The sequence below is a fragment of the Bos indicus x Bos taurus genome, chromosome 18 (assembly GCF_003369695.1).
Source record: "Bos indicus x Bos taurus breed Angus x Brahman F1 hybrid chromosome 18, Bos_hybrid_MaternalHap_v2.0, whole genome shotgun sequence".
Classification (NCBI taxonomy): domain Eukaryota; kingdom Metazoa; phylum Chordata; class Mammalia; order Artiodactyla; family Bovidae; genus Bos; species Bos indicus x Bos taurus.
In genome coordinates, this window is record NC_040093.1 from 27,773,255 (window position 1) to 27,800,406 (window position 27,152).

The following is a 27,152-nucleotide window of genomic DNA, read 5'->3' on the forward strand; positions in this document are numbered from 1 at the left end:
TTGAACATGGTAATGTAATATCTTGCAATCACAGGGTCAAAGTATGTTTGAACTAGAAGCGATCTTCTAGGTAGACTTGTTTGAACTGAGATGCTAACGTCTTGCTAATATCCTTACTGAGAGGGTAAGTTAGTTGCTCAAAGAAACACAGCGAGTGAGGGGCCAAACCTGGTTTGAAAGTAAACATGATGATCTTAAATCACCTTTCTGCCACTCAATACTGGTGGTATGTATAGGTGTGTGTACATCTACATACATATATAAGAGTGAAAGTATTAATCGCTCAGGCCTGTCTGACTCTTTGCCACTCCATGGACTGTAAGCCCGCCAGGCTCCTCTGTCTGTGGGATTCTCCAGGCACGAAGACTGGAGTTGGTAGCCATTCCCTTCTCCAGGGGATCTTCCTGATCCAGGGATCAAACCGGGAACTCTTTCCCATCTATGAAAAAATATATATACATACAAACTAGGAGCAAGTCTTGCATCACATACACCAAATTGTCTATAGGAACTGACAGTCCTGCTAAAACAATAACCCATTTACAGTTTAGGGCAGCCCGGCCAGGAACAGGCCCAGAGCCTCACCAGCCCCCAGAACACAGGGCATTGTTTCCATTCAAACCTCGCACCGAAAGGCAAGCCTGTCAGCTGGCAGTGACCTCGTGAGACAACTTTGGGGAGAGCAAAGGGCTGAGAAGAGAAAGGCCTCATTCTCAAGGCAAACAGGAAAAGGAAAGAGAAAAAGAAAGCTCTGTCTCCGCACAAGGTTTGCTGTGCTGGCTATGAACTGTTCCAGTACGTTCCATCAAATAGACGCCTTCATAGAATCAAGCCAAGCCGAACAGCGGGTCTGGGACTCCCCATCCCCGGACACACACACTCCCGCGCTCTCGCACCCCGGGAGAGTGCTTATATGGGCTTCATGAAGCTAAGTAATAAACACTTTGTCTTCGCCCTGCTATTTATGGGTTGCTTGGGGCATCCTGTTCTCTCCACTGCCCTTACCTTACTCCTTCTAACGCCACGTTTAATAGGGCAACAGTGAATGTGAAGGGTTCCATGTGCCCCTCCCCACCCACTCTGGTTTTCCTGGCCAAGAAAGGTGGGTCCGCATCCATCCACCTGTCCTCCAGGCTCCCTTCTTCCAGGTTAAACCTGATCTCCCTTTCCTGCCTTCCAGGCATCTCCCTAAGACATCTCGCTAAGATACCTGTTTCTATTTTACCACTGCCAGCAATTCTTTCATTCTTCATGATGGATCAACCATCTTGGAAAATGAGAGTGACTCAGAAAATTGTCAACCACCACGGACACCGCCCCGCGGGGGACTGTGGGTCTCTGGACGGCCACGCATGTGCAGAATTAAGGAACAGATGGGTCCTACCTGTTGCTGACTTCCAGGTTCACTCAGAAGCCTTGAGCTCCCCCTGCACACATGGTGTTGGGGTCACAAAGGGGTGGGATGCCCACGTGAAAACAAGAAGTGCATCCAGGCCAAGGGGCTGTGCAGAGGCGGGCATGGACGATGCCAGAACTGTCCACAGGGTGCAGGACCAAGGATGCAACTGACTTTGGTCAGTTTTGGGGCCTCCTGCACTTGGCTCCTTTGGGGGTTTCAGGGTTCTCAGGGCTGATGGGTCCCGCATGAAGAGAGTCATGACTGCATTCTGTCCACCTGTGGGTTTTCACACAGGCCCGGCGCCCAGCTGCCTCTTGGCCCAGTCTTCATCTTGGGCTACCCGCGGTACCCTGAAAACACACAAGACAGGGAAGATGCGTTAACTCGGCTTCTCCCCACAGAACACCGCTCGCCATTGCAGCCGTGATTAAATACAGGACATTATCTCACCATAATGCCCTCCTGGCCGTGTTCCCAGGAAAATTCTAACTAATCATAAAAATAGAAAGAAAAACGCAACCTAAATTCCATTCCTCTTCTTAAATGAGTGATGTGTTCACTTTTATTTATTTTTCTGGAAGCGAGGCGGGAAAAGAAAATGAATTTTAGGGCTTAGAAAAACAAGCTACTAATAGTACTAAGTAGAGCAGGGTGGTGGTGCAGACAGCGGGATGTAGCGGACAGGCCAGGGGCAGGTCCGGCCCTACCCCTGCCTGTGAGCCTGGAGCTTTAAATGGGAGCACCTCGTGGAGCAAAGACAGCAGGAGGAGAGGAGGTTGGGTGGCTGTGGGGCCAGGTGTAGGCATACATGCACACAGACGCACGCACCCCACAAGCGAGGTGCTCAGCAGCATCTTCACGGCCTGGCAGGCAAGCACAAAGTCAATGCTCCTTTCACCCAAAGCCTGCATCTTTCTCTAGCACCATCCTTTCTGGAGGCTCTGGCGTGATTTGGCTAGTCCCTGCCTGAAAGAGTTTCTCCTGGAGATTCACCTAGCTCATTTCTACTCACCCTTTAGAGATCAGAGTGAATGGTACTTCCTACGGGAAGCCTTCTCCGAAAACCCCTACCCTGACTCCAGTCCAGGTGCCGGCGGCATTCTAAACCCGCCCCTCCTAGCAGTCACGAGGCTGTAATTAAGGCACTAATTGCATAGTTGGTTGTTTAAGGGCTCTCCCCTGTCTTAGATCTGAGAACCTGTTGGTCTCATTAACTGCTTTGCACGTGCCTGGTAGGCAGTAGTTTTTCAATAAGTGCCCATGTTGGATGAATGCTGATGGCTTTGCCCAGCCTGTGAACCATCCCCTGTATCCACAGCACTAAGTACCGTGCCCCTCCCAGGTCATTTCTGCCCTTTTTGCTGGGAAGACTTCCTGGGGAAACCATGGGAAAGCTCAAAATCCCGAAAACCAGCTTTGAGATGCTTCTAATAATTGTGCCCTGAGTTGAAAAGAAAGGACATGCCCACACCCCTCCCGCATCTACCTGCCCCGGCTCCTGCCATTAGAATCCCAAAGCTGCCATCCCCCATCAAGGCAAGTGCTGCAGTAATGGGCACTGCTACTTGATGGCAAAGTTCTAGCTGGGCTAATTAAGCATACTGAGCTAATAACCTTCCATTTTGGGACTGGTATTATTCATAATTTAATGTATTGCTGCTGAAACATTAACCTTTCGACAACTGGCATGCTGCCCACAGCAGTCCAAGTGCTGACCATCTTTCAGTAAAATGAGTATTATTGTTAAAACAGGTATAAATCATTCATGGCTGCTGCTTTTGTGTCAGACCCTACGTGAAAATAAGCAGTAAGCTGGGTAATTTATTTACCTTTTGGTGATTATTTTTTATGATTTTATGATCATATTCAATGATTCATAAACATTGGCCCGGTGCCATTCCGTAATCATTTCACATTTTAAATATTGTGCGGCTGTTCTGCTTTTCATCTTTAAAAATTTCAGGATTGATACCAGGCAACTTAATCTAGACACAAATGCAATTTCATCTGAAAGAAATAGGGTGTGTGTGGGGAGGGTGGCGGGGGGTGTGAGAGAGGAAAGAGTCCCAGCCCTATTCATTTGAACAAAACCATTTTCAACAGAGCTGTTTGCAGCTTTCCCCTTGCTACAGCATGGCACTTACTGTAGCAAACTTTCTTTGAAGTTTAACACACAGAGGGTGCCTTGAAATCTGGATAAAAGCACAGGAAAACAGTTAACAAGCTTCTGGTTGGAAAGATGATGGGAAGGAGTTCAGGGTGGAGGGAAGCCTGGAAACTCTGGCCTCGGGCCAAGAAGGTTGGAAGCCACCAGCCTTACTTGCAGCACCTGGCTGGAGAATGGGATTACGTCCCCTGGGGATCTGGAAACTTTATTGCCTGCCCGCCTGCTCCTGCTGCCCGTGCTGCCTCTGGGCTCCTGTCACCATTCCAGAAAGTCGCCTTTTCTCCTTCTGGCAACAAGGAGGAGCTGGAGGCTGAGAGGTGAGCAGGTCGCTCATGGCCACAGAGCTCAGGAGACCTCCCCACCTTCCACAGGCCCTCTCCTGCCACTGAAAACATGGAACCGCCAGTAGGTAGGAGCTGAAGCTGATGGGAAGGAAGTGGTGCCAGGAGCTGGCCGAGAAGGTGACACTGTGTTACAGCTCCGCCTCCAGAACATTCTGGAGCCTCATCTCATTTCAGGCGTGTTAGCACGCAGAGGTGCTTGCCCAGAGGAGACAGGCGCCATCGCCCCACACATGGGAGATGAGGTCTGGAAAGGTGGCCACCAGCATGTGCTATAAACAAACACCCATGTCCACTGGGAAATCTGGGCAAGGACGAGATAAGAGATGGATTTCTTTCTGAGACAGTTTGAATTGTGGAGCTCTGAAACGGCTGCTTACTGTATTTTCTACCTTCAGTTTGTTTAATTTCCCAGGTACAGTTTTCACAGGTTTCTTTAAAAATCTGATTGTCTGGTTTTAGATTTTAAAAAGAGCTGCTATCCTAATGTCAGGAGGTTGTAAGCATGAGAACCATATGGGGCCCATGACCACGTGAAGTTGGGCTCATGGTCTCCCTCTGCCTGTACCTAGAAGTTGAGAACAGAGTCCTCAACCTCCTGACATTAGGGTATCAGCTTTAAAAATATATATTATTTAAATCATTTATATATATATATATATAAAAAACTATTTAATTTTTCATCGTGGTGAAATATATATAGCATAAAACATGCTATGGTAATCATTTCTGAGGGATTGCACAATCCGGTGATGTTAATCATGGGATTACATTTACAATTTTGCATATGTCTCATCACTATTTCCAAAATTTTTCAAGATCCCCAAAAGAGACTGTGAACCCATTAATCATCAACTCCCCACTCTCTTCTGCTCCTAGCCCTGGAAACCTCTAATCTACAGTCTGCCTCTGTGGATTTGCCTATTCTGGATCTTTCATATATGTGGGATCATACAGTATTTGTACTTTTGTATCTGGTTTATTTCACTGAGCATGTTTCCAAGGTTCATCTATGTTGGGGCACGTATGGGAGCGTCATTCCTTTTTATGACTGAATAATGTTCCCCTGTATGGATATACCACATTCTGTCTACTCATTCATCTGTTCATGGCCATGTGGGTTGTTCAGCTTTTTGTGATTGGGAATGATGCTGCTATGAACACTGGTGTACAAGAGACTGAGTCCCTATAGGGACTCATATTTTTTTCTCATTAAAGTTCATTGCCCATTTTAGGCGATGATCTACCTTCATCTTGAATGCTCTGGTTGTTAGCTTGGCGGCATGTGTGGCAAAGCCATGCCTGCCTGGAAATCAGTCTCCAGCCATCCTGTCAACTCTGCTGCCTCAGAGTGCTTCCTGTAGTCACCTTCCAGCGCTGCTGAGGCTGCTGCCTGTTGTGAATGCTGCACCAGTAGCTTCCATTCTCCATATTGGACTTGATAAAAGATGCTGCTTCTCCAGGTATGATAAAGAACAAATTAAGAAACAGAATAACCTGGCATGAGTGAAATTCTCTCTCAATCATGTCAGCCAGAGCAGATGTTGTCATGAAATTTGATGTTATGGATTTATTTCCTAATATAAAGTCTAAGAGGGAAAACAGCATTAAGAGCTGAAATGTGAATTGGACATGTCCACAGAGTGTGAATTGAATTCAAGACAAAATATTGTGAATGGTTAATAGGGTCAGTCTAAGTATACTCGCTGAAATAATCTCTTGGATATGCAAATACTCTGAGAACTACACTGTCAAATATCTATTGTATCCTCTTATCTATGTGTTCACAGAGCTGCTACATGGTATAACAAATGAAAAATGTGAATTTAAAAAATAATGTCACCCTAAAATAATACTTTACTTTGAATAGTAATTTTTGTTGTCAGGTCTTTTTAAAATTTTTGTCACACACTAGCCGGCCAGATTCTTAAAACGGCATTATTTGGAAATATTAAGAGGTGAGCTTTGTGTGTCCTGTTCTTAGCAGAAACAGAAGTGGGGGGGGCAGGGAGGCAGCAGGGATGGGTCTCATGTTCATCTTGACCTGGATCACTCAGTATGCCATTATTATCTGCCATGCCTTGGTATTATTGCAATGGACTTTTTGCTTCTGCTATCTGGGGTCCCTCAGTGGAATTCCTTTCCCTGGGAATACTGTCTTGAGGACGTAAGATGTTAGCCCCCCAGGCTCCTCGGTCCATGGGATTTCCCAGCCAAGAATACTGGAGTGGGTTGCCATTTCCTCCTCCAGGGGATCTTCCTGACCCAGAGATCAAACCTAGGTCTCTGGCATTGCCAGGTGCCTCCTGCATTGCAGGCGGATTCTTTACCACTGAACCACTAGGGAAGCCCATGTGTTCACCATCTTACTATTCTACTCAGCCCATTATACCTGAGGATGAGGGCAAGGAGAATTTAAACAAGGGACCTGGAGAGAAGCCTTTGGTTTCACTGTTAGTAATTTCCAGGATTCCACCATCAAGTAGCTTACTAAAAGCCTGAGTAACTAAATTGTGAGTTTCATTTTGTTTCTTTCCCTAACTTCTTAGAGTTGGACTGATGAGCAGAGAAAAAATGAGAAGAAAGACAGCATATAGGTGGCCCAACCATACTACTCATATTCTAGAACAGTCCCTGGCCCACAGCCAGTCTTCAAAAAAATATTTACTAAATGAGTGAATAAACATTGGTCACTCATATCATCAGATACTTAAGAGTCAACTGAACTGATCAACTGGGTGTGCCTTCTTTCCTCTTTGTTGTCATGAAACTTGATGTTTGGATTTATTTCCTAATATAAAGTCTGCTGGAGTCTGTTGGGTTCGATGAACTTCACAAATCTTTGGTAGAATTTGGCTATCAGAAGTATCAGGAAGTGGCAAAGCTTAAGAGAGCCCTTTCACCCCACTTAAATCAGAACATCCCCCAGTTTTTTTGGTTTACAGATTAGACTTCCCTGGATTCTCTAAAGAAAGGATTCTGTGGATAAAACCTCAGAAAGCCACTGGTCCCCAGAACCTCCCTATTCTTCTGATCTACCTTCCATCAGCTCAGAGTCATGCCTGCCTCTGCCCTGCGTGATCTGATATAAACTTCTCTACTTCATTCTCTTCTTCACCCACCCCTTCGTACTCTTATAGCAAGACTTTCTCAACTATGGCCCCTGACACCCCCCTTATCAGGGTTCCTGGAAATATTAAGCCCAAATATGTACATTTCTGAGCTCCATCCAAGAACTACCCAGGGTTTCTAGGTGGACTTTGGACCCCCCAGAATTGCTCATAAAGTTGGGAACACTGTCTTCTGGCATGAGTCATACAATTGCCATGAACAACAGGATATTGTTCTATTGTAGAGCGAGGATGGGTGAAATTCTGTCAGGTTACTCTTTCCTTGCATGTGTATAGAAGGACCCAGGAACAGGGCACTGGGGTGGTCTGAAAAATGACATCCTGCCAAATGTGTTGACTGGAGAAAGGAGGAGTCCAGGCAAAGCGACATTATCTCTTTGGAGGTCTAGAATGTAGTCAGCATACTTGGGCATCCCAGAACCCTGATCAAAGCTTTCTGTTGCCCTTCCTAAGATTTTTACAACTACAAACCTGTACATTGGAAAGCAATCCATTTGTTAACGGGCTTTGAATTACCCTTGTTTCTCCATTTGCTCATAGGGTACTCAGGTCACCCTTGAGGGGATGCTCTAGGACAGGGTTCCTCAACCTCAGCACTCTTTTGGGCCAGATACCTCTTTGTTTCGGGGCCTCTCCTGTGCATTGGTGCAGCATCCCCGAATCCTACCCACTGGATGCCAGGGGCACACACCCTCCCAGAGCTCTGACCTCTGAACAAGTCTCTAGGCATAATGAAATTGTCCCAGGGGGAAAACTGCCCCTGGTGGAGAACCGCTGCTCTAACAGAAATCCAACTTGGCACCACACAGAAGTTTATCATTCCTTCTGCATTCAAGCCCATGTTGAGATTGGCTTCTTTCTGACTACATTACTTTTGTTCATGACATCACTGCTCTGCAGGCCACAGGCTCAGACCTCAAGCCTCCAGTCACCCCCACCAGGGTGACCATCCCTCCCAACACATCCCTTCCTAATCCAGCACCACCTCCTCCATACCACTTCCTCCCCCGTCTCTGCCTCCCTCCTGCACCTTCAGATTAAGAACTGTTAGTCCTGTGAATAGTTCTCCACCTGGCTAAATCCTAGTCAGCTTCCAACATGCAGCTCAAGTCTCACAGACTTCAGGAAGTCTTCCTTGGCCACCCCCGAGACCCTGCCCTCTGTCCCCCAAAGTGCTCCCACCGTGTTCCATGTTCGTTTCCATCATTACACTGTTGAGGGGTTGAACGTGAGTCTGTCCCTTGTGTGATGGTGTGCTCCCTGAAGGCAGTGGGCTGTCCAGTATGTCTGTCCCTGAGCCATCGTGTGAGCATGTGAGATGATCGAAGTGTCCTGCAGAAGAGCCATGATTACCAAGTATCAACTTCTAATGCTCAGTCATTCACTCTGCTTGATGACACAAATTCTTACCTAAATATATCCTTGGCCGGTGTTTTGTTTTGTTTTTTTAAACATTTCCTGTTTGCTAATTCTAAAAATACCTGAACAACCCTATGGTCTTCTAGGTCAAAATTTATTCTCGTGGCCTTCAAGACTTTTACGATTGAGATTTCTTTGGATTCAGTCTTCCCTCTGCTTCCTCATCTCTCTCACTCCACCATGTACACTCTGACCTACCATCTCCAACCTCTGTGCTTCTGCACACACAGTCCCCTCTGCCTAGAACACTGGCCCCAGAACCAAGAGAATCCTCTCCATCATCCAAAACCCAGTTCAAATGTCCCTCTGCAGACTTCTGGGACACTTGGCCCCAAGTCATGTGAGGGCTTTTTCCCCAGTCCCCTGGGCTTCTGCTACTGCCTGACTTATCTCATCATGCTCTGGTTATTTCTGTTTCCTTTAATTAAAGTGCAAGCTCTTTAAGGGCAAAGATCTTGTTTTCTTTCCCCCACACCCAGTACCTGGTGCTAGGTAACTGGATGCATGTTTGCAGAAGAAGAATCTGTATAATTTTATGTTTCTTTTTCATTTAATGAAGTTGAAGTTCTTTATCAGCTCTGAGACTTTAAACATACCCTGGTTTTTGTATGGTGTCAGGTTTTGGCATCCAGGACTTTTGTTCTAGCAAAATGAGAACCCAGGACTAAGCAAGTTGCAAATGTACAAACTGTTCTTCTCTAAGAGCCAGAAGAGGTTGAGCAGTGAGATGGCCGCCATGCTGCTGTCCAATTTCACCCTCTTGATTGTGATCTTGGGCCTAATCAAGATGGCCGATGTGACATTTGCAGCTAGTTTTATGCAAGATGCAAAATCTTGCACAACAATTAACGAGAGAAGCTGTTGCAATTCTGTGCAAGTTGGAAAAAACTGGAGGCTGATTTGGCCTTTGAAGATGTGACTTCATTTCCTCGTCTCCATCATTTATCACAGAGGCCCTGCTTTGGGAACTTGAAGTAATTAAAACCTCTATCAGCTATCCATCCACAATGATGGTGATGTGCCTATGTGTAGTCAGTTGGTTCCATTCCAAGGGTGTTCTCGTGTGATGATTATGTAACAACGCCCTTGGTCACTATGTGGGTAATGAGAAATGGTTCATGACACAGTTATCTTATCAGGCATTGTTAAGTTTTGCTAATGGATGAGACTAACTTTCTATCTCATTGGTTGGCAGGTAGAGCCACTTGTAACACCAAAAGCAAGTGTTTAAGCATCTGTTTTTAAATTAATTACTAATAAGTTTTATTTATTTAAATCCAACCTTATAAAGAAAGAAAAAGGATTTAAGGCAGCTTGAAAGACACAGGGAGTTCTGTGTCACAAGTGGGTGTCTAAATGGAAGTCCTTCGGGCAACCAATAGATGCTGTCGTATCTATATACTATGAGATCTCACTTGACTGGTGCATTTGCCCTCCCTGACTCACCCAACAAGGCTGATAATTCCTGCCTCTGAACCAGCCTGGGCCCTGAATAAACCTATCCTGTAGTATAGCTCCTATCATATTGCAAATCTTTATTCCTGCGTCTGTGAGCATCTTGGGGGCAGGACCCTGGCTTATTTGTTTTTGCACCTCATGCACCTAGCACAGCTCTTCCTTTAAGCATGATGATGTTGGGTAGACTTGATTTCAGATGTGCCTCCTTCTCCCAGATTCCCTTTTCAGCCCACCGCCTAGCACACCCACCAGTACCTCTCCGGCTTCCCCATTCATCTCCTCTCCATCAGGCCCTGTTCAGTGAGGGGCAGAGTCCTGCCAGGATTCTGGTCGTCTCTGCTGTGGTTATAACAGGGTTAAAGTTGAGGTTTCTAATTGCTCCCATGAGGTCTTATTACCTGTTGATTAGGTCCTTTTGGGATCAGCATCAAACCGACAACAATAATAAACACTCCCTTCTTGGAACTCAGTAATGACCCTGCCTGCCCCGCAGGCCTGGTGGCTATGGGGAGGGGCAGTGTGTGTGCCTGGAAATGGCAGGGAGAGCTAAGGGGTATTTCCTGGAGATTCCGTGGGGCAGGCGCAGAGGTGCAGCTAACAAGCCGATGGGCACCAGCTTGAGATTTTTGGCTGGCTGGAGGCACCTCTGCTGTTATAGCACAAGGCGCTCGGAGGACCCTCCACAGCCCAGCCCAAGGACTCGAGAGATGGCGCTGGGTGGTCTTTCCACAGGACTTGAGGAAATTTCTGGAGAATGATCTGGTAACTGTTTCATGTATATTTCTCCAAATCTTTTCCTATGTGCATATAAAGGTGAATAAGTTATTGAGTGAGTGTGTGTGTGTGTGTAGTTTCAGTGTTCTTATTACAAAAATACAGTCATACCAAACATCTTTTTTTTAATTAAAAAAAAAAGCAAATTGCTTTTTTTTGTAAACAGTTCATATAACTCAATAACAATAGCAAAAAACCCCCAACTCAATTAAAAAATAGGCAGAAGACCTCAATAGATACTTCTCCAAAGAATACATACAGATGGCTAACAGACACATGAAATGATGCTGGACATTGCTAATTGTTAGAGAAATGCAAATCAAAACTACAATGAGGTACCACCTCATATCAGTTAGAATGGCCATCACTAAAAAGTTTATAAATAACAAATGCCAGAGAGGGTGTGGATAAAAGGGAACCCTCCTATGCTGTTGGTGGGAATGTAAACTGGTACAGCCACTGTAGAAAACACTATGGAGGTTCCTTTCCAAAAAATGAAAAATAGAGCTGTCACATGATCCTGCAATCCCACAGCTGGGCATATAGCTGGAGAAAACTATAATTTGCAAAGATATATACAAGCTAGCACATGGAAGCAACCTAAATGTCCATCAATAAATGAATGGATAAAGAAGACACAGCACATACACACAATGGAATACTACTCAGCCATAACCAAGAATGGACCTAGAGATTCTCATACTAAATGAAGTCAGATAAATATCATGAGATATCACTTACTTATCTGTGAAACAGAAAGACTCACGGACATAGAGAATAGGCTTGTGGTTGCTAAGGGGGAGAAGGGGTGGGGGAGGGATGGATTGGGAATTTGGGATTAGTAGATGCAAACTATTTTATATAGAATGGATAAACAACAATGGATAAACAATGTATAGCACAGTGAACTATACTGAATATCCTATGATAAACCATAATGGAAAGAATATGAAAAAAAAATCTGAATCACTTTGCTATATAGTAGAAATTAATGTAACACTGTAAGTCAACTATAATTCCATAAAACAAATTTTAAAAACTGTTTTGTCTCAGTGTGGTAAAGAGTTTTATAGTAATCTAGAATAAGAACAAAGAAAATACATTTAGCCATTCTCTTATTGTTGAATATTTCCACTCCATCCAATTTTTTGATATTACAAACAAAGCTACAATGAAATCCTTACACATTTTCTCATGTACTTGTGCAACTGTATATGAGAGAAGGCTGTGTCTATTTGCACACCTAACAGTAATGTCTAAGTGTGTCCTTTCTGTGGCTCCTGGTTAGTATAATTTTATTTGTGACATTTTAATTGTAATAAAATATACTTCAGTAAGATTTTAATTTGAACTTCCCTGAGATGACACTGTGTTTATTATTTAATTAAAAATATGTAATTCAAGCCTAAAGAAAAATTACAAGAATAATCCAAAGAATTTCCTCATTCCATTTATATAAGTTCACCAATTCTTTACATTTCATCCTATTTATTTTAGTATTTTTTTCTCTCCTGTTTGTATCCTTGCTGTCCAGCATGGTAGCCACTAGCCTTATGTAGCTATTTATATTTCAATTGGATAAAATTAATGATTCAAGTCTTCAGTTGCATTAGCCATATTTCAAGTGCTTGGTGGTCACATGACATTCTTGGCTTCCATATTGTCGGAGCAGGTACAGAACATTTTTGTCATCATGCTCCACTGGAAAGCTCTGAGTTACATGGAAGTATATTTTTGAGCCACGGAAGAATCAGTTGGAGAAATCATGTATATTTCCCCTAAACCCTTCACTGTGTACTTCCTAACAACAAGAATATCCTCTTAAACAACCATAGTACAATGATCTAAGTCAGGAAATTTAATATCAATACATTATCTCATCCACTGACCTCATTTGAATTTCACCAAATGTCCCAGTATTTTTCTTCATGGCCATTGCTTTTCCTGGTCCAGGATCAAATCCGGGATCAGACCTTACATTTAGTTGTCATGTTACTTTTAAGAAAGAAACATGACATTTTAAGAATTAAGAATGTAAGTATTCAGTCCAGACTGTGAAATCCTCTGGGGTGTGTAGGTCTTGTTTATCTTTCTATGCCCAGCATTTACAGCAGGGCCTACAATGAAATCAATAGTTGGAAAAATGAATGAATAAATGAACAGATTTCTGTACCACCTCTTATTTTATTCTAATTCTAATCATTCTAATCATCAAACCTCCTCCTTTCCTGAAATCAAAACAGAGAAGGGCAACGTAGGATTATTTTGGAAACATATTGTCAAAAAGACACCTAAAGAAACATATTAATGTGGGGCTGTAGACTGGTGCCACCTCTTTAGAAGATACTGTGGCAATCAATATTTAGAAAAAGATGTCTTCCTTGGCCCACCAATTCTACTCCTTAGGACCTACACCAGAGAAATCCATGCATACGCGCGCAACAAAGCAAATGTAAGAGTGTTCACTGCTGTTTGTAATAGGGAAAAAAGAAATAACCTAAAAGTCGATCAGTAGGGGATGGTTAAAAATGCATGTGGTTACATGCATATTAATTCATTTAAAATATTTTCAGAAAGTTATAACTTAACATAGTAATAAAACACCTATTATGTCACAGGTAATGTTAGAGGTTTAAGGGATTAAGAGATGAAAATGACAACACCTCTTATTGAGTCTATTATATTCTAGCTAGAATATAATTCTAGAAGGATTATGGGATGCATGGCATAATTCTAGAAGGATTATGGGGTGCATGGCAGCAGGTAGAAAAAATGAGATGGGGCTCTACATAATGACAAGAAAAGATCTCCAGAGTACCTTAAACCAATAAAGAAACAAACAGCCAAGTTGCAAAATAATAACGGTAAGGATACATTTTGTATTTAAAATTATAAAATAAATCTAGACATTTCTGTAGGTACACATATGCATGTGAATGAAAGTTCTTCCTTTTGGTCTGAACGGACACACGCCAAGCTGTTATTACCTCTGGGACCGAATTAGGACTTCTGGGGATGGCCAAGGGGCATTTTCGTTTTATCCTATCTTGTTTGATTTTGCTTTTTCCCCATGAGAATGCTTTCACGCATTGCTAGTGAAATTAAAAATAAATAAATAAGCACACTAATGGGAGGTCTAACATCACGCCAGCTAAGCGAAAGCAGGCACTATTTAAACATTAAAGAAACGAATGCAGTTACTACAGCAAAGCCAGAATAAAAATTGACCTGTAGGCTCCTGTTATCCACGGGAAACAGCACCAACCATTACATGAAGTGTTGTGCTCTCACCAGCTTTAATTGCTGAGCTTTATTATTTTTCCTAAGTCTTAGCAGTTTCCATATTCTCTGGGAGGAAAGTAGGAAATTAATATTCACTGCAAACTTATCGCCTTCCAAACACTTGTCCTAGTTACTATTTTACCCTGTGCCTGGAACTTCAGAAATTATGACTATCTTTCCATTTTACAGATAGGAAAGCCAAGGCTCAGAAGGTTTAACATGCTTGGGCAAAGTCTCAAATATACCAACTAGCAGGTGATGGTTTCCCAAGGATAGAAGCCTCCATCCTTCCCAACTCCCAAACTCACTGACTCTGCCTTTCAAGAATCCCTTGGGGATGGCTGGAAAGCAGGTTTGCAGCCACAGGATCCCAGAGTGGTGAGTCTGGGTATCTCCATGTCCTTCTCCTCCGTTTTTAGGGATGTTCTAGAACAAGCTTTGGGCAATGCCCTGGGCATATTTGACACACTTCTCTCCAGAGTGCCTTGTTTTTCTTTGCTCTCGTCTGCCCATTGTACCTCATCTCAAGAGAGATAAGACAGAAAAATAAGGAACAATGTCCTCTAAGAAGAGAGGGCGAGATAGTCCGAGAAAAAGAGGCAGGAGACCACAGAGGACCTGATAAAGCAGGAGACAGAGAAAATGAGTGGAAGTGAAGTGGAGGGTGGGGATGGACCTGTGATACAACCAACTATGGGAATCTTGGTTTCATGAATGACAACAAAGCCACGCTGGAAGGATTTTTTTTTTAAATGAACACTTTTCCTAATAAGATGGGAAGGGGGAGGTTAGCGAAGGGTGAAGAGGAGAGAAGAACCCCAGACATCACCCACTTTCCTTGTGCATTGAGGGGAGCTGGTGCAGGGTCCCCAGCCACTTCCCTGGGGCCTGGCTGACCGTGAGGGACGTCTGCAGCCCCTCCCGCTTCACATGTGGCAGGGGTCCTCCACGCCCTGGGAACACGCTTCTGGGCCCAGCCACCCACAGATGCCCTGCACCTTGGGTGCTACTGTCGTAGAGGATTTCAAAGTTTGCTCTTGGCCTGAAAGTCTTGGGGCATCCATGCAAAAAGACAAAACAAATTAAACAGTGCAGCAGCAAACTAGCTACATTAGCCATGGGAGAGAGAATAAGGGAAGGAGAGAGAGAGACAGACAGAGAGGAAAAAAGCAGTTGGGACAAGCAACAAGCTGGAAGAAGAAGGATAACAGGAAGGAAGAGGAAAGGTGACAGGAAAGAGAGGATTAAAGAGAAAAGGAAAGACGGAGGAAAAAAAGAAACAAGGAGAGAGGGTGAGAAGCTGGTAAAAAGCAGGGAAGGGGAGGGAAGGGAGGAAGGAAGGTGTTTTATATTCGTAGGAAGGGATATATAATAATATATAAGAATAACATACAAAAATATAAGAATAATATAAGACTGTTCCTCATATCCTGAAGGTCAATAAACCTGGTTGGGAAATAAAGAACAAGTTCTAGTTGAGGGTTAGCAAAAGCCCCAAGGAAGTACGAGGACTTCTACCAGCTTACACAAAGCTGCCTCCTAGAAATTAAAAATCCAGGGCCAGTTACAGTGTGCATGGCCCACATCTATCCACACCCACGTCCACATTACAGCCTAGGGAATGAGGCATCATCCAAGGCGTGGCTTTAATGTGAGTAATTACAATTAAGCAAGAACTCCCGTGGGCTATAATCACATACACCCACTATGTGAACTACTGGGGTGGGGCAAGGAGCCGAGTGCCCCAAATGCACAGGAAGGAATGTTCTAGAAAAGATAACGGGAAGTGGAATCAAATACGGAAGGGAGGTCTTGATTACTACAGATGGGTTCAATTTCCATACACAGAAACAGGGAGAGCAGAGGGTTCCCAGCAAATGAGCTTGGGACATGACAAAAATTTGGACTCACCCCCTCCTAGGCTCTCCTAGCACATCCTGTATTAAACAGTCTCTAAGACAGGGGAGACTCACATGCTTTGTATAGTTGTATTTGGTAGCAATCTGAGGGATGTAAGAAATTATGAGAATGTCTCTATCCAAGGCTTTGGTTTTTATTTCCTTCAAAGCAGAGGCTAAAACGAAAGGAGAGGCCATTAAACTAGGCTTCAACTAAGGTAGTGCTTTAAAACTCTGGGTGTGACCCATTAGCAGGTTGCAAAATCAATTTGGTGGATTGTGACCAGCTTTTCTTCTCTCCCTTCCTTTCCTCTTTGTTCCTAATGGAATAGAAAATATCAGGAAACGTCTCATGCAGTGAGGGTACATACTTCTGCATGAAACTTGTGATTTGGTTATGCATGTATACATATTAATAACATACATGTATAATTATATACTGGGTTGTGAAGTAAAATTCATTTCTTATGAGTTATAAACTAAAAGTTTGAAAGCTAGTAGTCTAGGTATATCAATAAAGCATAGAGGTTTTTGGCTAGAAAATAGAAATTTCTAGGTTTGAAAAGCATGACCAAGCAAAACCTCTGGCTGTGGTTGTTACCCAGTGCAATAGATGGAAAGTCCATTAGCTTTTCTTGAGGTGTGCATTGCCACAGAAACTCCATAAAAGGAGGACAGCAGTCTGAAATTGCTCAAATCTTAGGACAAATTTTAGGGTAATCCCTAGGCTACAAACCGGCACCAAATGGTTGTGAACTGCTAAAGCAGATAATAACCAGAGACCACGTCCTTCCAATTCCTTTCTCAGATACACTCATGGAGGACAAATGGGAATGGATGATCCTCCTTGGTCCATACTGGACACAAATAATTCCTTCTACTGCCAGGATTCTTAATTATTTCTGTTTTACACTATACGCTATGCTCTTCCCCCTGTTTCTTCCAAACCAAGGTTTTATTGTCTACATCCTGCTCTTTATTCACTGTATTGGGTGTACCTGGGGTAAATAATTTATCATTTAACCACTGGTCACTGAAATATGTTTTAGCTGATTTCTGCTGGTTGTAGCAAATACATACTTCATCCACTCCACTTTGTTTTGCCAAGCTCCATCATATCAGGTGTGGACTTGTTGAGCTTCCTAGGCTGCCAGGAGGGTAGATTCCTTCACTTAGGGTTTAGTGGCCTTGAGTAAGTGAAGTTGCTCAGTCGTGTCCGACTCTGCGACCCAGTGGACTGGTAGCCCACCAGGCTCCTCCGTCCATGGGATTTTCCAGGCAGGAATACTGGAGTGGGTTGCCATTTCCTTCTCCAGGGGATCTTCCTGACCCAGGGATCGAACCCAGGTTTCCTGCATTGCAGGCAGACGCTTTAACCTCTGAGCCACCAGGGAAGCCATAGGCAGGGCCTATACCTGAGACTTCTCTCTGTGCACAGCTTCCCTCATGATAAGTACATTCTCATGAAAGATATGATCCTTGATTTTTCAGGAGCACTCAAGGCTCACTTTGATTGTCTTGCCTACCCCTCCACATTTGGTTCTTTCCCCATCACCAGACTTGCCCATTCTGTCACAGTAATACTGAACTACTAAACTGCACAGTCCAAAGCCCATATGATTTTAGTGCCTTTGCTGATACTGGGGTTGGTTTGTTTTTCTCCTGCCAAGAATGCTTAATCCTCTCTTTGTTTGCTTTACATTTATTTATCCTTTAAAACCTGAGTTCTCCAATATGGTAGCCATAAGTCACACGTGGCTATTGAGTTCTTGAAACCTGGCTAGTGGAAGTGAAAAACTGAATTTTAAATTTTATTTCACTTAAATTAATTTAGATTAAAAAATTTTAATTGGAACAAGACAAAATATGTCTTGATTAAACACAACTTTATTGCTTTGGTAGGACTACATTTTACTTTAACTGTTGAAAAGTTACTGTCCAAATTGAGACGTTCTGTCATTATAAAATATACACTAGATTTCAAAGACTTAGTATAGTAAAAGGAATGTAAAATATTTCATTAATGATTTTTTAATGATTGGGTAGTGAAATAGCAATAACTTAGATATATTGGCTTGAATGAAATATGTTATCAAGGTTATTTTCTCCTGTCTGTTTTCACTTTTTTGATGTGGCTACTGGAAAGTTTAAAATTACATACATGGCCAGTAATACACTTCTACTGGACAGTGCTGGACTAGACCTAATCAGGCGTTATCTCCTTAAGAAAGCCTTCCCTGGTCACCCAGGCCAGATGCAACGGCTTCCCGGCTTCTCATGACACCCTTGTACATAGTACGCATTGGGTTGGCCAATAAGTTCATTCTGACTTTTCCATTAGATATAACAGAAAAACATGAAGGAGCTTTTTGGCCAACTCAATACTTACCCTGTTAACTGATATGATGTCTTCATGTCTTTGTCTTCCTCCCACCCATCCCCAGACTACAAGTTTCTCAAGGGCAGGGGCCATGTTTTATATTTCCAGTGCCTGGCACATAGTAGGTATTCAATAAGTACTTGTGAAATAAATTAATGAAGGGCTGACCTCATCAATTTCATGATATCACAGGTATTTCAAAGTGAAAATTTCATGTACAGCTACTTTCTAGATTAATAGTCTGTCTTAGGGCTTCCTGGAAGGCCAGACTTCTGGCTGAGTCTCTTGGCTACTGTGTGCAGTGCCCAACCTGGGGGGATGTATTTATTGAGCAGTTCTATAGGCTAATCTGTCCTCCTTTCCTAGAATCCTGATCCTGAGAGGATGGGTGCAGAGCAGGAATGAGCAGAAGAGGATGAGCTCCAGGAGGAATGGAGGGGAAAAAAGAGGAAGTGAGGCGAGCAGGAAGCAAGACTTCTCCCACTGCTGTCTGCGGCAAAATGAGCTGAACATTGCTGCCAAGCAAACAGTGGTGTGGAAGCCTGGGGAGGAGAAGCAGGGCTGGCTGTGGTATGCCACTGGGTGGAGTTAAAATTTATAACAAGGGAGAGGCCACTGAAGAAAAGAAAGATTCTTTTAAAAATTCTGCTGAAGCCTAATTAGAAAAAAATTCCACTCCCTCATGCTAAGTTTTAAGAGACTTCCCTTTCAGAATTATTTTCAGTCTGGTGGTAACAGGCAGGAAGAGTGTCAGATGTTCACCAAGCTGTAAAGCGGATACTCCCCACCCCCTAAACACAGAACCTGACCATACTGCTTTTCTGCCTTGGGTTATGAGGATACAGGATATGAAGTTGTCAAGGCATAGATCTTTCCAGAAAGAAGTGCCCCTGTGGTAGAGTGAAAAAAAGAATGGCTGAAGTATTTTGCAGCTGTTTTCACCAAAGAAGTGGAGTGAATTTTGCCAGGCCTTGAATCTGGGTTATACCCATGAGATGTTATACAGCCTGATATAAGCAGAGGCTTGAAAAGTGCCTGCACATTGAGGCTTGCTCTCTTCTGCTTTTTTTGGAACAGTCACCACGTGAAGCAGCCTAGGGTAACTTGCTAGATACTGGGGACATGTGGCTGGTCACCCTGTGGAACTCCCCATATGCCAGATATGCATGTGACATTGCCAGGGACCACCAGGCCTCAGAAAATCCTCCAGCTGACTGCACCATGCAAGCAAACGTGGACAACTCCAGCAGAAGAACTTCCCAGCTGAGCCCAGCCCAAATCGCCAACCCCCAGAATGGTGAGCTAATAAATGATGTTGAACTCTCTAAGTTTTGGGGTTTTTTTTCATGTGATGAAAAGCAAACTAATGTGTTCTGATTAAGACGTGTGGAAATACACAGAGAAATAGCCACCTTACTTACTCTTTATTATAATAGAGTGATTCAGAGTATGGGCTATAATCTCAGGCAAACTTGGTAAAAATGACAGTTCCTGCCTTGTAGGGTTGTAATGAGAACTGTGTTAACCAATGTGACACGTGGGGTAATTAGAGGATAGTTTATAGAGGGACAATTGTATTTACAAAGCTGTAGTCAGGGTTCAGGGACCCAAAAGGGAGAGTGCAGTGCCCTAGGGCCATGTTTTCATCCCAGGTGTGAAGAGACAAGGAGATGACTGAGAGCGAGGGACAGAGCAGGGTCCAGAGGGCCACCGGGCAGGAGCCATGACCTTGAGTTGAGAGAGGAAGCTGTTCTGCAGTGACATGTCTGAGAGGAGCTGGAGGAATGAAAACTCTGACCCACACATTTTCCTGCTTGCTTTTTTTCAGTGTTCCTTGTTGGCCAAATACACCTAGGGGCCACTGGACATACAGATGATCTTCCTGTGGCAAAAAGCAAGGCTACATAAGAGGGAGAGTGGATTTGGGGCAAATGGTAGGTATCCAGTCTAAGGATTTAAAAGCAATAATGCCTATAAAAGAACTGAGCATGTACCCAGCACCCAGTAATTATGATGAATTATCATTCAAGTATAACCAAGGGCTATAAGAGGCAGAAAAGGAAAGGAGTATTACTTACTAGGATGGCCTAGCAAATGTTCATGGACAATATATGCTTTGGAGGGGTTGGGAAAAATAACAAAACGATGGAAAATGTTTACTTGGAATTTACTATATACAGGTACCATTATTTATGCCTTACATACATTACTTAATCTTCATAACCAACTTATGGGGGTAAGTACTGTCATTATCCCTATTTCATAGATTAGAAATTGAGGCAGAGAGAGGTTAGATAACTCAGTTGTGGTCACACAGCTAATAAGTAGTACAGCCAGGATTTGAACTCATTTCAAAGGCAGTATGGGGCGTGACATTTGTTTTTTAGGCACAGAGCTAGAAAACTCTTGTAGAGGAAGTAGGGAATTGTCCAGATGGAATAGGGTGTGGGGTTTCTTCTGGAGGACAGCAAGAGACAGTCTAGAAGAAAGGTAAGGACCAGACCACTGAAGACTAAAGTGAGAAGCTGAGGAATTTACCTGCATTCTGGTAGGCAGTGGGAAGCCACTGAGGATTTTCAAGAAGAGGAAGGCAATTGTAGCAGAATGCAAGGAAGATAAATCTAGGTGCGAGGTGAAACTAACAAATCAGGGAACAATGGGAAGTCAGGCTATAAGGTTCTGCAGTGGTTCAAGCATCAGGAGAGGAGGGCTTCAATAAGACGATAGCAACTGAGATGAAATGCCGGACACTGGAACTGCCCAACTGCATGCAAGGGAAGGCTCAACAGAACGAGGGGACCGGTGAGCTGGAGAGACAGAAACGGGACAGGAGGTTTGGGACCCAGGTGACAGGGTCATGATGGTATCAGATGGACCACTCAACCACACTTGGTGTACATGTTGGGAAAAAAAAATGTATAAAATCCAGTGTTGCTTGTTTTTGAGTTATAGTGCAAATGCCAGGAAGTGGTACCAATCCCTAATTAATTGCAAAATAACAACTGTTTTTGCAATATCAGCTTCTGGCAGATTCACTGGTGAGCCTGGAACAAGGATGGGGGTAAACTCATTGCCTTCTAAGGTGGTGAGAGACCAGGGTTGCAGGATACAGTGAGATTAGTTCTGGGGAAGATGGAAGGATGCTTGGTTGCCTGGTGACAATGCTGCCTCCATGGTAGCCCTAGGTTTCTGGTGGTCCAGATGCATCTCAAAGGAAAGAGGGATGGCTGGCTGACACATTTCATGAAGTAGCATTTTCAATGTCCCAAGTCTTGGTATCTTGTTTATAAGTAGCACTTATAACATATAAGGGAAGGGGGGAAAGGGGGAGAGGAAGAAAGGTCTCCTAGGAACTTGAGCACATGAGGAGTTGATCTTGACTCTATGATTTCAGCTTGTCTAACAGAGATGGGGTGCGGAGCCTCCTTGAAATCCACCTGAAATGAATTAGCCTGAAGTAAAAGTAGGTGTTTATCTCAAGTCATTGCCTCAAATAGCTGACTACCTGTTGGAAGAAGGGTCTGATCGATGCAAACCAGAGCAGCCGTGCGTGAGCTGTTACACAGCGGTTAGTATTGATCAGAGCTAAAGGCTGCCGATAGGAATGTGGAGTGAACTGACAGGCAGAGAAGAGGAAAGGAGGAAACAGCCTTCGCTGGTGGCAGCCGTACAGAGAAAAGCCGATAAAAAGTCAATTCCACTTAACTGAATGGCTGCTAACTAAATATTTTGGGGGCCTTCCTAGGTAGTGGCTGGCACATCTGTTCCAGAACTGAGATATCAAGCAAGAGCTAGGCATAGACAGGTGAGATCGCAGGGCCCTGGTGATTGATGGGGGAAGAAAAGGAGCCTCTAGATGGAGTTGAGTGAGTTGACTAGGCACACAGGAGGACAGCCATGGACCATGGAATGATGCTGATGGGCAGGAAAGGGACAAGAGGCAGGCTGGGTTTATAAAATAGTCTCTGATTATTTAGTTCATTTAAAACTTCTATGATTTTCTCTGCACTTAAGGGGTATTAAAATTAACTGCTGCAGTAAGAGAAAGTTGACCAATGGCTGGTCCATTCATGGGCAGAACAGTGCAATCAATTTTGCATTGCTTAGAGACTGGTGTTGAGGGGTTGGTGTTCACTAATAACTTGTGTTCTGAACTTGCCTGTGCTCAGGATTGGGCTTCTTTCTTGAACTAAGAGTGACTGTGTAACTTGTTTTGGTCAGTGAAATGTGAGTAGGAAAGACATGTGTCCCTTATGGGTGTACTAATTACTAGTACACAACTTTCCTGCTCTTTGCTTGCCACTATGATCATAGGTGCTTGTATTCATATGGATAAGAGCAACCACCCTGGAATGTTAAGCTAATTCGTGGACAGTTGTCCAGAACTGCATTTGTGTGAATGAGGAATAAACTTTGACTGTGTCACAGTGCTGAACTTTTTGGCCTGTTTGTTACCCAGCATAATGGAACTATTTCTGACTAGGACAGGGGGATTGGGTTTTAGAATCTTGGGACTAGTAGTTGCATAGTAGTTGAACCATTATTTGGTTCATTACCTAATCCATCCTAATCTAATTGGACTATTCATATAAAGCATATAAAAACAGTAACAACCACAATAAAAATTACTATGCGTTGAAAGCTTACCACATATAAGCATGGCATAGGCTTTGCATACATTAACTTGTGTAATTCTCAAAGCAATTCTGCAAAGGATGTATTAATATTATCGTTCTCATTTCAGAAACGTGGAACTCAAAGTTCAGAGAGGTTTAAAGGATTTTCCATGGTCACACAGCTTGTAAATGACAGGTAGGAATTCAAGCCTAGCCAGATCACTTTAGAGCAGTTTTTCTTAACCATTTTCCTATCCTGGTTCTCAGCTTAGGTGGTCAATATGTAGCAGGACTGCCAGTATAGCTTTGGATTAAATTCACAAATAGCTTTGCCCTCAAGCACTCGGTATGGGAGGAGAAGAGAGAAATGTAGCTAGTGTTTCCTTTGCTCTCTCACTATTCTGTCTACCCCACCCCTTCCCACAAGCCTCTGTAAGGTTTGAGCTTGTCTGGAATAACCTTCTCCATTTGTTACCTCAATCTTGGGTATTTCTGAAGTTCCAGATCAATTCCCTGCTCACTCATGATATAAGCAAGGAAACTCCTGTCAGTGGAAGAGACTGAATGGACTTCTGTAAAGGATGCTATTCGAAGGGATTTCTCATCTGTATAAAATGGGGGTAATAACACCCATCTCACTGGGTTGTTATACCATTTTTCATGTTTTTTAATGTTGTATTCTAGGTTCTAGACATGTGTTATGTGGTTTTATGTGTGTAGGTGTTTGTACACACATACATAAAAGATAGATCTATCTATTTACTGACCTATTTATCTTGTAATTTTCACAGCAATCCTTGGAGGTAGATATGTCTACCTTACAGATGAGAAAACTGAGGCTCAGAGAATTTAAATACTTTCTCAGAGGTCACCCGACTAGAATGAAGGGTGGGGAGTTAGCTTAAATTGCAATTCCAAAGGGCTTCCCTGGCAGCTCAGCGGTAAAGAATCAGCCTGCAATGCAAGAGACGTGGGTTCAATACCTGGACTGGGAAAATTCCCTGCAGAAGGAAATGGCAACACACTCCAGTATTCTTGCCTGGGGAAAATTCCATGATCATTCCAACGTTTGGTCTTTTTTCTGTTAAACCCTAGTGCTTTTCTCTCTCTTGTGGAGTTGAACTAGAACAAGACAGTTAAGAATCTCTTGGAGTACAGGGCCTGGCACTTAATGTGAAGGGCTTCCCTGGTGGCTCAGGTGGTAAAGAATCTGCCTGCAGTGAGGGAGATCTGAGTTTGATCTCTGGGTTGAGTTTTTCTTCCACTTGTGGAGTTAAACTGGAACCAGATAGTTAAGATTCTCTTGGAGTACAGGGCCTGGCACATGGTAGCACTAATTATGGTTCATTCATAAACATACATTTATTTAACTTATTTATTATTATTTGCTGCGTGACTCGTGGGACTTTAGTTTTTCACCAGGAGTTGAACCTGGGCCACGGCAGTGAGAGCGGCGGGTCCTAACCACTGGACCACCAGGGAACACCCCATAAACATTTATAGAGCAGCTTCTCTGTACTAGCTAGTCTGCTCCAAGAAATTCTTAAAGGAATTCTTCAAGGAATTTGAGAACAAACATATAAGGAAACCATTTCTTATCCATACTGCCTTTCAAGATACTCTTGGGCTTCCTGCAGGGCCAAATCCATAGAAAGCACCAAACAGAGGGGATCCCAGGCCAAGCAAGCGATGGGAGACAGGGAGGGGCAGCAGCCCCCTTCCTACTGGTGTGCCTTCCCAGTGGTCTGGTCCGCAGCCAGCCTGCAGGCCACTGGACGGCTGTGCAGGCGTGAGTGAGGCCCTGGAGAGCGGAGCAACCCAGAGCAGTTAGGACCCTGCTGCCCGGTGAGCACTCGCCGTTCAGCACTGCTGGCACACCTCTTCACAACCCTCTGGAAGGCCACGTGAGTTGTGTCATATCCAAAGCTGGTTTTTGAACCCAGGATCAAGCTTTACCCACTACACCACACTGCCCTTTCCTTATGACCTTGGGTGACGAGAAAAGAATGATGATGGAATACTCTTCGATCAAAGTTGGAATTTACCTGGATTGACCTGTAGCTTCCAGCCAGCCCCATGGCGAGGAGGAAGAGTGCTCATCTTTTGTCAACTGAACCACCATGAGATCCCCAGGAATAAGGAGCCTGACACTACATACCTCCTGCCTTTGTTCTCGGGATCACGCCCGGTATCTCCTTCTATCTACCCCGCATCCGTCCATCCATCACTGACTCCCTGGGATTGAAGAGAAGCTATTTCAAAGAAGTTAAATGGTATCTAGGATTGGTTCTTATTTTCTCTGTGCCCTTTTGAGGCTGTTTTATAACTTTTCTGAGTAACTGGCCCTTAACTGGGGGGATCATCTTTGCTCTCTGCTTGTCAAAGGTTAGTTACTTGAGAAAAGACTTCCATTTACTGATATATCAATGTATTGATGCGTGTGTGTATGTGTGCACACCATCTTTATGCTTGGGCTCCTTGCAACCAATAATTTGGGTATATGCTGAGGGGAGTGTGCCCAAGCTATTTTGAGTCTCTGTACTTAACGCCTAGCAATTTTAATAAACTTCATTCCTTTAGGTAGTAGACTTAATATTTTAAGTATGGTTTTAATTACCATCCTTCTCATGTTGAAGGCAAAACTGGGAAAAGGAGGGAAAAAAATCTAACCTATGAGCACTGCCAGCGATTCCACTCTGTGAGAACGAAGGCCAGAATTTCAGAACATAGAGGCTAGAGTCTCTAAATTGTTTCTTCAGGCGTGGGCACATCATGCTTAACTCACTTCGAATTTCACTGGGTTCTGTTCTCCCAGCACACGCTGTAAACATTTATCTTTGGGCTTTCCCAGAAATGTGTCTTATGGAAGGGATTAGCTGTTTGCGCATTTAAAGTTCTGAAGGTGAACTCCTCTAACCTAACCCACGTAATTAAAGTGGAAAGTTTCTGGTGGAGGAAAAAAAAAAAAAAAACATCAGGGAAAATACCATGTTTGGGAAGAGAGCAGGACTCCTACGGTCTCAAGAGATGGCTCTGCATTCTCGGGCACTTAATTATAACCCGTCTTGCTGGGCACTTGAGTTCTTCACCCCGCAGCACGTTATCTCTGCATTGAGATGATCAGCAGTTTGAGGGCGTGGTGTTGGAGTGGGACAGGTGGTTGGTTTTACAGTATAATTTTTAAACATGACATTCATTAATTTTTACTGTGAGAATACATGGAAGAAAAGAACAAATAACAAAATAAAGCAATACTCTTATTGTTCTGATAAATTCTGTTGGTATAAAACAAAATCAATGTGCAGAGCTGGGTTTGAAAACTCAAATCATACAGAAAAATACAAAATGAACATGAAAAACCCTGCTCTCCTCACCCAGGCTTGGTCCTCTCTAGAAAAACTAACACTGTTAATTTTCTTGCAATTCCTCCCTCCAATTAAAAAAATATATTCATGGTATAATTTTGGCAGGACCCAGAAAGCCCTTGTTCCTACTTATTGTCTGTCCTCTTTGTGACCATGGCTGATATTTTACCCTTACAGATTCATTCCTTTCGAAATCCTTTAGCTATTTCTTTTAATTCAAAGATACTGCTATTTAAAGATGGAAGTGGCAAAAAAGCAATATTAAAGGTTTGTTACCCACCCTCCCTCCAATTGGAGATTGCATCTGAATAAAGAGTTCTGGGTCTGGAGTTATACCACTTAGATCAAATCCAGGGTCTAGCCCTTGTTGGCTGTATTCAACCTCTCTGTGTCTCAGTTTCTTTATCCGTAAGGTGGGGCAGTAATAGTACATATTTCCTAGGGTTGTCATGAGAAATCAATTAAAGAAATCAATGAAAGAAAAGTACTAAGAACAATGCAATACATGCTGTCACACAGTAGGTCTTGAAAGATACTAGCTGCCATATCTATTATATAAAATTAATAACTAAATATAAATAGTTCCAAAGCAAGTGTCCTTTGTGAGTGTCTAATACATGTTAGACATGGTTTGGAGCGCCTCATGTACATAACACATATAACCCTCCATGTAGCCCTAAGAAGTAGGTACTAGAAATCATCCATTCTACAGAGAAGGAGATTCAAAAGCATAATGTAACCTGACCAAGGTCACATAGTTAGGTCTCAAGGGTGAGCTGGGCTTTGAGGGTACATCCATCTTTTTACAGCTAAGACCATAGGACAAACTGAAGAGGGGAGCACAGAGAGACTTCTGGAGATGTTAGCGAAAGTGTGGGTGTGCAATGGGGCAGTGCAGAAGGGGAGGGATGACTGGAGGAGA

General features: G+C 43.4%; 1 long non-coding RNA gene across 1 annotated transcript in view; it reads right to left on the reverse strand.

Moving 5' to 3' along the window:
* Positions 1–1,390: 1,390 nt before the first annotated feature.
* The window catches only part of LOC113876656, a 133,629-nt gene continuing 107,867 nt past the window's right edge, over positions 1,391–27,152 (reverse strand). The window contains exon 3 of the long non-coding RNA XR_003506554.1: positions 1,391–1,749. This is a non-coding gene — a long non-coding RNA (uncharacterized LOC113876656). The remainder of the gene's footprint in view (positions 1,750–27,152) is intronic.